Below are 12,840 nucleotides of genomic sequence, written 5' to 3' on the forward strand. Positions count from 1 at the left end.
CATTGGGTCTCTTTCTCAAGTGTGTTTCACTTTAGTTTTCAAGACAGTGTCTCTCACGGCACGAGAGCTCATTACTTCAGCTAGACTGGCTGGTCCAAGCTCTCTAGGGACCTGCCTGTCTCTTTCATCTACCCTCAGTGCTGGAGTTACAGATGTGTGCCTCTGCATCTGTGCTTTTCATAAGTACTGGGGATCAGATTTCAGGTCCTCACACTTATAAGACACAGACTTTACCATTTAAGCCATCTCCCCAGACCTGACAGTATTGATTTTTATCCATGCACTGTGGGTTCCAAGATGGTTTGTAACAGTCAGAAAGAATTGATGATTGATAAGAATGAGATTAGTTTTATCTGGCAAGGTCCCAGAAGGCCTGCTTGGATAGTAGAATGTACCTGCGTGACCATCAGGCTACTGAGTATCCCAACTGAGACTCCAGGTGAGTCTTACGTGTGTAAATCAGTAGTTCTCGACTTTAGAGAGAAGTAACTGGGTGCTGAGAAGAACCTCAGAGAAGGAAGACAATGGGGCCCACATATGGCCGTTCTGCTGTTACTGTAAGAAAGCCGTTCTCTATGATGCTCACCTTTACTGTAATGTAATAGTCTTATCTTTTTCTGTAATAAACTGTCAGTTCTAAGGATTATCATGTTGGGCTTTGTGGGTCTTCTCTGCAAAGGTGCTATTAGTGTGATTCCAAGAACTGAGGTTCCCAGAGCTTGACTTTGATCCTTACAACCTGAATGAGTCCAAGTGAGTCATCAGGAGATGGATTGAAAGTGGGAGTAGGCCAGGTAAGTTGACTGAAGTAGTTTTCTCAAGACTGGAAAGTCTGAAAGAAGTAGCAATGGTAGTCAAGAAGAAGGGAGGTTCAACCAAATAGAGATGCAGAATTAACAGTGTGGTTCAGTGACTGACTAATTGGATGTGGTTAGAACATAAGGAGACTATGAGGAAGGAGGCAATGATGATGTGGATTTCAACATTGGACAATAAATACAGCTATGATAATTATTATTTGAGCAATATCTATAAAATACTAAGAAATATTTGTTTGAAGAAGGCAGTGAGGATCAGAGCTAATTTTATATTCTTCCAGATAGAGATAGAGAAATCTAACAAGGAAATCAGATCATAATTTAAAAAGGATATATTAAATATATAAATATAAAAAATAATATATATATATATATATATATATATATATATATATATATATGTTAAACTTCTGTTAAGAAAGAATACCCCTTGTTTGATATCAATGAAACCACTTACTGTTTATGGTCATTATTCATTCATTCAGCCAAAGAACACCAAATGCTACTATGATCAAGAAGCACTCCTGTGGTGTATATGGAGTGCTCGGACCTCAAGGGGCTTATCATGTAATTCCATTAGGTATTTGGCAATAGAGAAATTTGTGTAAAGTAGAAAAATTTGATAAGAGTTGAGGACAACCATAAAGAAAAAATACACTATGAAATAATGACCACAGTTTAATCATAAGACTGTAATTACATAAATACTTTGCTATTCTACGTTTTCCAGTGAAAGAAGTAGTTTATTCCTATTCCTCTAGTCCCTACGCAGTACTTTTCTTCACTCTGAAGTCAGGGCAGTCGAAGCATATTTACAGAGTAGCATGTCCACAGAGGTCATGAGACTTGGGCATACACAGATAGGCACAGACTCTGAGAAACTAGGATTTCAGGGACTGCCAAATGGGTTTAGTGTGAAATGACTGTGGCTACATCATCTTGTCCTGACACCATTCTGTGGTTGCTTAGATAGTTCTCAGCCTTCTACCCCTCCCCCACCAACAGTCACATCTGCCTTGGAAAAGCATTTGGGGTTTCCATCCCCCTGACTATGGTCCATATATATTAACCAAAATAATTAATGTTTATAAAACTTTAACTAAAGAAGGTATAAGTCAAAATTAGTGTCACGTTGTGCCTGAAGTAACTATGTTCTGCCTAAACAAATATTGCAAAGTACAAACAAATATTACTATGACTCTCATCTGATGTTGATGTAACTGGTTTTGCTTTTTAAAATGCTGTACCCCTGAGGTTGGCACCAAGAGACTTTGAGGCATGAACCTACTCTTGGTCACTGACCAAAATGAAAGGACTCATATACTCTTAATTGGTTTAATAATATACTCTTAATTGGCTTAATCAACAAGGCTGCCTCTATCTTTCTCATGTGGATTTATTACTGGTAGACACAGGAATAGAAGGGGGAAATTAAAACTTTGAAGTAGGGGTTTTCAACTTTAGTACTAAAAAAAGAGAGACTAGCTACAGATCTCTCTTATCCAATTGTATCAGTTCCTCTTTCTGCCATTAACTGGACCAGCTCTGCCCTGGATCTCCCAATCCAGAGCTGTGTTCACTATAGAGAAGATATCTATTACTTGTTTTGAGCTTGAAGAAGACACAGAAAGCAGCAGGAATTAAGGACTGAGTTTTCCTAGTTCCTGCTGATGTTGTCTTTACAACACAGGCTTAGAGTCTGTTCAAGGCAAAAACACCTTGATATGATCCATCCTGTTGGTAAAGAGATAGTCATTACAAACCACTGTATCAAGAAGAACATGGGCTCAAGGGTTAAATAATTTGCTCATAGTGAATACTGAGTCCACAGGAAATTAAAACCAGGCTCCAATGTGTGTGTGTGTGTGTGTGTGTGTGTGTGTGTGTGTGTGTGTGTGTGTGTTTTATTTTGTTTTGTTTTTTTGTTTTCTCTTTGCTCTTTGGGGGCCTGCCACCCAGCTCCCAAATAAATACATAGAGACTTATTCTTACTTATGAATGTCCAGCCTTAGCTTGGCTTGTTTCTAGCCAGCTTTTCTTAAATTATCTCATCTACCTTTTTCCTCTGGGCTTTTACCTTCCTCTATTCTATATACCTCTCTTTCCTTCTTATTCCGTGGCTGGCTGTGTGGCTGGCTGACCCTTGGAGTCCTCCTCTCCTTCTCCTTCTATTTGTTTTCTCTGCTTGGCAGCCCCACCCATTCCTCTCCTGCCTAACTATTGGCCGTTCAGCTCTTTATTAGACCAGTCAGGTATTTTAGACAGGCAAAGTAACACAGCTTCACAGAGTTAAACAAATGCAACATAAAAGAATGCAACACATCTTTGTATCATGAAACAATATTCCACAGCATGAACCAATGCAACACATCTTAAACTAACATTCCACAATATGCATGGGTCTGTGCTGTGCTCTCCCACTGGCCTGTGTCATGATGGCACACAAAGTGCATTAAGCAATACACCAGCTCTGGAGGTGCTGGCAGCAATCCATTAATTATGGCATCTCTCTACTCCTAGGCAGGAGAAATTGACTCTGTAATTACTACCCTAATGATGTCTTTTGTGTTAACAGGCATATAACATTTATTTCATTCACCTGGGAGAAAATTGAAGAGTCCTCTTTTTTAAAAAAAAAAAAAAAATCCCCAAAGTCCAAGAAACATAGACTAGAGATAATGACTTGTCTTTATCAGTTTTGGAACATCTTTGAGATGAGGAGGTAACAGTCATTTAATAACAATTATTAAAATAATGTGTGAAGGCTTCTTAGAACAATGCTTAGCACCTAGAAAGTACAATACACATGTTTTCTCTTTCCAATATTATGCAGAATAAGTGCTCACCAGAGCTGGTATTTCCTTAGATAGAATATATAGACAAAACAACACGACATTATGATGTCTGAAAGACATATTCCAAGGTATACAGTTGACAGGGCTATGGTGCAATCTTGTTGAGTCCAGATTGCCTTATAAACTTCATTCCATTTCTCCAGGCAGCTGCTGCCACCGATCATTTGGCATAGACACCTGACATAAAACCTTTGCCATTGCAGCTTCTAAGCTTACATTCGGAGCCCTCGGGAACTCACTGAGCAATGGGCTTGACCAAGCCCAGTTATTCTAAGCATCTTCAAGGCTTTGCAGTTCAGGCTGGAGTGAAACTGAGGTCACACCTACCTGGCTGCCACCACACCCAGACACTTTCGTGTTTGACCTCCTTACACTCCTTGGAATTCTCAAGTTTTAGATAGTCACACTGAAGAATGCCTCTGTAGTATGAAGAGGTCTCGGCTTTGCCCAAGTGTTTAGAATGAGTCCTCTTTTGAATCTGAGTTGAAAGACACTGGTTTTGCTTGGTAAACTGGTTGTCCTGCTGTACAAGGAGATGAAACACTAATTACACAAAGAAGTAATTGTTTGTAAACTGAAATATGTCAAATGTATCTTGGACAGCTATTTTTATTTTAAATTTCAACATGAGGTAAAATTCCATTTTTGTTTCTTGTATTTTAATGAGGGACAAAAGCATATATTTAAACATTCTATAATGTAAGTTACTACTTGTCCATACAAGATAGTTTGGAACTGTTTATTCCCACAATTTTAACCAAGCTCTAATGTTGACTATAACTTTATTTTATTTAAAAGCTTTTCTTTATTTTTGATATTTTCTCACGTGTATGCAATGAAATATGATCATACCTATCCCCACTGTCTCCCCCACCATGTCCCTTTCCAATTTTATGTATTTTCTCTTTCTTTTTTTTTTTTTTTGATAACATACTAAGTTCAGCTAGTGCTGTTCATATGTGCATGGGTGTGGCACCATCTGGTGAAGCTTGGGGAACCTACCAGCTGCCCTTTCCTTAATAAATGATTCTCGGCCGGGTGGCGGTTGTGGCAGCGGCGGTGGCGGCAGCGGCTGCGAATGCCTTTAATCCCAGCAATTGGGAGGCAGAGGCAGGTGGATCTCTGTGAGTTTGAGGCCAGCCTGGTCTCCAAAGCCAGTTCCAGGAAAGGCGCAAAGCTACACAGAGAAACCCTGTCTCAAAAAAAACCTAACTAACTAAATAACTAAATAAATAAATAATTCCTCCTCCCCAGTAAACTGTGATGCCAATAACTCCTCAGTATGGGGTGAGACCTGGAGACCATCTACCCAGTCGATGAAGGGGATTTTGATTGGCTTGATTCTGCAGAAGATAGGTCACATTTGTTTTCCAATTTTTTCATGGGGGTTAGCAATATCCAACCTTACTCTAATCAATGTTTATCACTAAATTAAATATTATAAAAATAGTTTGGGGGGGCGAGGAGATGGCTCAGTTATCAGAGAACCTGCAGAACAATTGTGAAGACCTGCGTTCCATCCCCCAGCACCAATGTAAAACATGGGTGCAGTGTGGGTATCTATGATCTTAGTCCTGTGGTAGTAGAAGCAGAGACAGGTGGATCCTTAGAGATCTTTGGCAAGGAACCCTGTTGTATAAAATAAGAGGGAGAGCAACTAAGAAAGACACCTGAGATCAACTTCCAGCAGATGACATGTTATACACATGCATGTACACCTGCATGCACAAGTGCGAACAGCCCCCACCCTCACACAGATACAGAAACTCGTACAAAATCACATATAAATATTTTACATACATCACGAGTCACATATGTCACTGTGAAAACCATCTTTGCTTTAGATTTTCAAATCCATCAGCCTAGAATTAAGGAACATTAAGGAAGTGATCTCCTGCAATCAGGAAGTGATCAGCTGCAAGTCATCCTTCAGTTGCCTCGCCCTCCCACCTGGATGTTTCTACTTCCTGTTATTCTTGTCATAGGCACAGCCAAGCTGGACTGAGGATTTTTAGGAGCAGTCTTAAGGAGGCTAATTGTTGGTGTGCTAACGAAGTAAGATGACCCAGGAAACGTAGGTGATCCAGCCCCCTTTAGCAACGTTCCAGAATGCTAAGCTTCCTCAAATCCTCCTTGCTTTTATGAAAGGTACATTTCAAGTGTCTGTGAGAGCAACCAACCCCCAGCCAGGATGCTCGTCCGTGTCTTGTGCCCTCCACAGCAGAAGCAGCTTTGATGTAGAAATCTATGCCCCCATCAGCTGTAAGATCAAACTCAGGCCATCAGGCATGGCAGCGGGCACCTTTACCCACTGCGCCATCTTGCTGACTCTCTTTTAAATTTCATTTTTTAAAAACATATTGCGGAACAACATAAGGATGAGGATTCTTACATTTGGGGTGTGGTATTCCCCTGATGTCTCTATAAAATGTGCCTCGTGTGGAATCTTGTATAATGGATTCCTTCTGCATTTTCTTGCCTCAGTGTTCCTGCAGATACTCCTTTCCCAAGTGAGCAGTGCATTCCTCGGACACATGTCTGTGACCTCACACCCCAAGTAGTATGAGGAGGGAGGGAGGGATTCCTTCTACTTCGAGTTTTTAATTTTGCTTTTTAAAAGCTTATTCACCAATGGTGGGCTGGGGCGCCCGCTTGCCAGTGTCGTGTGTTGTGGGTATCAGTTAAAGGAGTTGACAGAGAGAGCATTCGGGGCAGAGCACCAAAGTTATATGAAGAACTCACCAACAGAGACAGTGGGCCTGTGAATGAGACTGTTTTTGTTGAGCTGGTATTTGTACAAGGCGACACCCTCTTTCACACCGCCTACCTCCTCCCTGCGTGACTCAGTGTTGAGAGAGAAGCCTGTAAGCTGTTCATTAACCGAGGTGGGAACTGCACCAGGGAAGCTCCAGGTGCCCATTTATTTTAGCCAGATCCACTTGGGGAATCACTGCGGGCCGGTTAGCCAAGAGTTCTTCTGGGTTTCTGCACAAGAAAGGTAAGTTGAATTCTACTTGCAAAGATAAACACAGTTGCTTTGCTTTTTTGTGCATAAATTTCTCTGCTTTCCTTCCAAATGATTCAGATCAGGGTTGTCTGTATTATTTTTGACTTGTTTCCAGCTAGATTTTGACAGCCTCTGATGAGTATTCTGTATGCCCATAGCTCTGCACTTCCAGTTCCCACAGCTTTTAACTTGGCCATAGTACACATCACGGCATCACAGAAATGGAGAACCCTTTGAGTTTCCCATGGGAGCTGGCAGCTTGAGAATTCTACTTCATATCTAGATAATAAAGCTCTCAATCAGCACTCACTGGTCTGTTTTATCCAGTGACTATAAAATTGGTTTATAAAAAGATCCTCCTGTTTTCACAGATGATGTTTCTAGTGAAAATTTAAACTTTATTGATTTACAAATAGTGTCTTTTTTTTTTTTCTCAACTGTGACAAACACAGCGAACCCACTCAACCTTATTCTCTTCGGGTAGGAAAATCACCCTTGCTTATGTAAGAGAACCGTGGAATGGTGTGGAGGAAGGAGGGGGTGACATGGAGATGTGTGGTTCTTCACAGGGGTCTGTGTGCATGTGTGTATGTTAGGTTCTGAATTAGCTTGAGAATGGATTAAAGAATGCAGAGGCAATTTTCAACCTCTCTGCCCATCTTATGCCTAAAAAACCAGCTGGCTTGTCTGCTCCTCCCCTTTCCTTTGATCACTTCTGTTTATGATAGAGCCATGGGAATTGACCGAGACTTGTGGTAGCTGCCCCTTTCTTCTGCAAACCCGGCTCTGTTTAAGAACTAGAGGTTTCCTTGCTTTCTTGACTGACTGAGCCACCAAAGTCTCAGTGGCTGAGACGTGTCAGTGCTCAATTCCCTATGGTTTACTGACAGATTTGATGACTTGGTTTTTCAACATGTGCAGGCAGCAGGAAGCCCGAGGACAGTGTATGTGGAGTACTGTTTTGTTTTTCATAAAATTGAAAACTGACTTTCACTTCTGTAGATGACACAGAGACAGCTTTTCTGATACTGGCCATGCTCTAGTATTTACAATATTGGAAAAGCTAAGCAGTTAAGAGTTTACCAAGACATTTGGATTCTAAATGTCAAGACATACGGAGAATGCATGGAAAGAGGTCAGAATTTTATAGAAATTTAGGTATATGTACACTTTAGCATCTCATTGGTATAAATTTAGTTCCGCCTTTGCATTTTCTTTTAAACACATATTTATCACTATTATTATTAATGTGTGTGTATGTGTGTCTGTACATGTGTGATATGGTACGTGTGTGAGTATGGAAGTGTGCATGCCACAGCATGTATGTGGTAACCAGAGGACAATTTTCAGGAGCCATTTTTCTCCTTCCACCTTGCTGTGGCAGCATCTCTCTCTGTCTCTGCTGTGGGGTGTATTGAGCTAGCTGGCCCATGTGCTTGGAGGCAATCATCCTGTTGCTGAGTCTTACTTCAATGCTGAGGTAACACACATGTGGTACCATGTTAGCCTTTTTACTTGGTTTTCAGGGATCAAATCAGGTCTCTAGGCACTGAGCCACCTCACTGGCGCTACCCTTTGAATTTTCTACATGAAGACAACAAAGAATAAGTATTAGGCAACCTTCCAGGCCTGGAGTGGCAGAACCAGATTGTGAAGTCAGATCTCTGTCATTTGCCTTATTAGATTTTTTTCTCAATGATATTTATAAAAAGTAGTAATAAAATGAACTATGCTCCATCTTTATCAAAGGACTGCAAGTGATATATGTAAACAAGTGTGCCCAATGCTCTTGTAGTGTATGTGATGTGATTTTGACACAGAAATACAGTTCTATTTTGTGGTGTTTGGATGTGCTCCTCACCTCCGCTGGCCCTCACAGTCAGCGTGCTCCTCACCTCTGCTGCCTTTCCATAGGCTCTGTTTCCTGGGCTGTCTCCTCTGACTGTCAGAATTCTGATTGCTCTTCTTCAGAGAGTCCCATTCCTGGGAACTTTGTAAACAAAAGAGAAGTGTGCTCTGAGTGACTGACTGACTACATACTGAGGAATGAACTTCGTATGGTCCCCCAGGCAGTCAACTCAAGAAAACATGATTTCAGATAGCATCTGGTATGGTGGCTGCATTAACTCCAAGCATTCCTTAAGAGCAAGGAGATGAAACTCCTCAGTTCAAGAATCTTAAAGAGAAATCTTAGTTGTTTCCTCCAGTTTCCCTACTGGCAGCATCCTACTTCTCAGGCATTTGTAGATCCTTTTCTATTTTCTCATCTCAAGAACTTTGAAATCAATAACAGTTGTAGGTAGAAGTTTCCATATACCTACCTGTAGCTGCCCAGTGCTCCCTGTTTGCCATGGTGCAAAGATTATGATTTCCAGATTTGGGTGAGGCTGTTCCTCAGGTATGTGCTTTGCAAATGGCAGCTTGATTTATCATGCTTGTGTTTTATGTCAGTTGCCAAATTCTTTAAAGATACAGATTGTCCTTTTATTGTGGTTGTTAATTGAAAGAGTGAATTTTATGTTAAAGGACAATAGGCTCATATCTAGACAAGAAAACCAGTAGTCCTGACTGCTCACTGAAATTGCACACTCAAGAACTCTAAAAATCTAAATAATTGATCCTTAGTCTCTAAGCCCAAGGTTCTTGGCTCTAAAATGTTAGTAAACCTCCTTTATGTAGACATTCCCTTAGAAGACAATGAACTAGTTATTAAGTTTACTGCAGCACATACATCCTAAGACACTGCAGCAGGCTTCCCAAAGGGACATAAGAATTACATGGTCAGCAGAGTATGTCTGCACACAAAACTAACTTCACTTAAATGGTCTGTACTGAGTATCATTAAGGATGCTGTGTGCAAAAACTTAAAAGGCATCTGTATGCAAGAAATTGAAGGGGTTGTTCCCCAGATAGGCTTGACCTTGAATCAATTGGAACTAGGAATGGTCCATGATAGCACTCAGATGACAGGTAATTTTTATATGATTGAATGCTTGTTAATTGGTATTCAACCAGTGTCTCTGTAGGATGAAATGGACAGTTGTCCCAATAATCAGGATGTTACGTAAGTGATATGTCAAATTATCCTGTAGCGAGGATCAGGAGATTTTCATGTATTAAAACCAAGAACTATCAGAGAGTCAGTTTTATGTTAGCAGTTATAAAGATAGAAAACGGATAACATTCAGAGATCTGGATAACAAAAGATTTCATTTGTGCTAAATTTTGGATTCCTTTTTTTTTTTTTATCATCAAGAATCCCATTGCTAAGCTTAGGCCTTTGGTCTGTGAGAGAAAATAAATGGCCCACTCCTAACCATCTAAGTCCAGGCCAGCTGAGAAGTCTGCATTTCCATCATTGGGTAAAACTCAACAGAGATGTCTACTGTGGTAAACCATTTGCAGGTTAACCTAGGGGACTTGTCAAAATGGACATAAAGCTAAGGTACTCAGAACTCTCTATGTGTCTTCCCCTTCATACCATTTCATGGTTGGGGGTGATAATAGCTCTTTGAGGGCAGTCCTTCCCTTCACAGGTCTGTCATTATGGGGTCTCTCTTCTTCTCCGTTTGAAAATGTTTTACAGCAGTTGACCTCTTCCTATTCTTAGAGATTCTGCCCGTCACAGTGATTCTTGAGGAACAAAGTACCCAGAGCTTCTTTATAAACCAAGGTGTACACCTTGGCCACTGCCATTTACACTGTTTTTCTAGCCACATTTCCATTCTACAGACATTTGTCCTAGGCTCGTGTTCTCATTGCTCTCCGAAAAGTCAGCCATTTGCATAAATGCATTAGGAGTTCACTAAATAGGAAAAAGATTCTGAAGTAGTTAACCTATCCAGCTGCTGCTCTCTGCTGATCCCATAATACTTTGGTAAAATGAGTTATGGAAATCTGCTCTAATTCCTGCAGCTGTTGACCCATCACAAGGCTCTGCTGCAAAGGGATTGATATTCTGTTTACCATTTCCTTTAGTCCAGTAACTTTCCACTCACTTCCCCCTTTTAGTTTGCTATGTTTCTAAGACAGGAACTTTGGTCTGAGTTTGAACCTCCATTGTGTAATTCACTGGCTCTGTAACCCCAGGCAAACTATTCATCCTGAGATAATGGTTTTTCAATGCCTGTCCTAGCTTTCCATAAAATGACTCTGATGTTACTTTAATCATAGCAATTGTGTTAGCTGCTCTTTGTTGCTAGATTAGAGCACCTTGGCCAAGGTAACGTCAAGAAGATAGAGTTTACATTGGCTTATAATACTAGGGGATAAGAGTTCCTGATGGGATAGGGGAGACATGGTGGAGGAAGGAAGCTGAGAATTCATATCTTCAAAGCTAAGCATGAAGAGAGCAGACTGGAAGCAGCAAGGCTTTTTCATCTTAATGTCCATCCCAGGGATGTACTCCCTTCTGAAAGGCTGAATCACCTAAACCTCTACAAATAGCCTGGTAACTGAGGACCAAGTATTCAAGTACATGAGCCGGTGGGCAACATTTTCCTTCAAACGTCAAATTCCACTCCCTGGTCCCCAGAGTGTCATGGCATTTCATGTAGTTGTAGAATAAAGATAATTATTGTAAACTACTGACCTAAAAATATGTGAGTCTCAAATGGGATGATGTACATAAAACATAAACTTGTTACCCTATGACCAGGTTTTTTTTTTTCCCCTTGCTTTTTCAGGTTTCTTCCTTTATCCTCTGCTTTGTTAATCTACTTTCAGCTCTACATTTTTTTCCTTTTGTGTTTCACTTTTCATTCATTCCCTTTCTGTATATTTCCCCCATCCAGTCTAATTTTTTGCTCTCACAATCCTAAGAGAAGCTAGCAGAAAAAGACACAGGCATTGTTACTTCAGCCAAGAGGCATTTTATCCTTGGGTAACATTTTTAAAGTCTATTTTTGGAGAAGGCCCAAAGATGAAAAAAGAAATTGTAGCTGAACTGGGAGATGTCCTAGGGAATTCCAGAAGCTGAGGGAGTTGGGGATAGGCAAGGTGGACAGTTAATTGATGGACATGAAAGCTACCCCAGGAAATGTCACTATTAAAAATACAAAATACCTGGGATGTAGCTCAGTGCTGGAGTGCTTGCCTAGCATCTATGAAGCCCTAGACTCAATTCTCAGACAAACAATGGCAAACTATAACAACACGGACCACCAAAGCAAACTGAGGGTGGACAGACTGCAGGTTTAAGAAGCAGGCGGCATGGATGGTTTCTAAGGTATCCAAGAACTGAGAAGTTTGATGGGTTTCTTGATTCAAAGCTTAAGAGTAATTTCATATAAAACTCAAAGACAAATGTCTTTGGACAGAGCTTGCAAACAGTGAATGCAAAGGACCACCTTCTAGTGTTGAGCCACGCAGAGGAAAGGAAAGATTGGCTGGTGGTTGACAATATTTTTTTTATATTTGCTTTGCTTTTACTTTGTTTTATTTATTCTGCTCTCCTTGAGAATTTTGGCTTCACATTTATAGTCTCAGCTTAGGCATTCAGTACTTTGGAGTGAAGGAGGACTTAAACTTGGATGTTGAACATTGAATATATGGCTCTCTAAACTGTAGGTGGTTACGGGTACATGGCTACTGTGGCAAGAACGCTAGAATTAAAATGGGAATTTCTAGTCCAGAACTCTGGTTGGCTGTAAGACCCTGGACCCTTTCTCTGGTTTTTTTCTCCTCAATTACAAACTATAGTTAACAATACTGACGTATCACAATATTCTTGCAAGGACTTTGGAAACAAAACCCAAATCAAAAGATGATTTTTGTAGTTTCTACTTAGAGCACCATTTTTCTATGAATTTCCACATTTAAAATATGGTTGCTCTCCTGTAACCCCAAATTCTTGGAACCAGAGGCAGCTTCTGGAGTTCAGCCTGGGCTTCATGGTAAGACCCTGTCTCACAAAAATGAAAACAGAGAGCTCTGCACAGTTGCTGACTACGCCACTGTCCCACACAGACTCGGTCTTTCTCCCAAGAAGCTATAAACTTTACTGCATTGAGACTGGAAGGTGGCACCTAAGAATAAACCTATTAGCTGAACTGAGGCTACTAAGTGGCCTGATTTGATTGGATGTTGAAATCCAGGCAATTCTAGTCCTTAAAAAGTAATTGCATTAAAGAATTCCATAAAAATACGAATTTTCTGCAGT

General features: G+C 40.6%; 1 protein-coding gene across 3 annotated transcripts in view; it reads left to right on the plus strand.

Annotated features, from left to right (window-relative positions):
* The first annotated feature begins 6,565 nt into the window (after positions 1-6,565).
* The window catches only part of Scel (sciellin), a 99,967-nt gene continuing 93,692 nt past the window's right edge, over positions 6,566-12,840 (plus strand). For all 3 annotated transcript variants that reach the window (XM_036199394.1, XM_036199395.1, XM_036199396.1), the window contains exon 1: positions 6,566-6,671. The gene's annotated coding sequence lies outside the window, so the exon portion shown is untranslated. The remainder of the gene's footprint in view (positions 6,672-12,840) is intronic.

This window comes from Onychomys torridus, chromosome 9, assembly GCF_903995425.1.
Source record: "Onychomys torridus chromosome 9, mOncTor1.1, whole genome shotgun sequence".
Taxonomy (NCBI): Eukaryota; Metazoa; Chordata; class Mammalia; order Rodentia; family Cricetidae; genus Onychomys; species Onychomys torridus.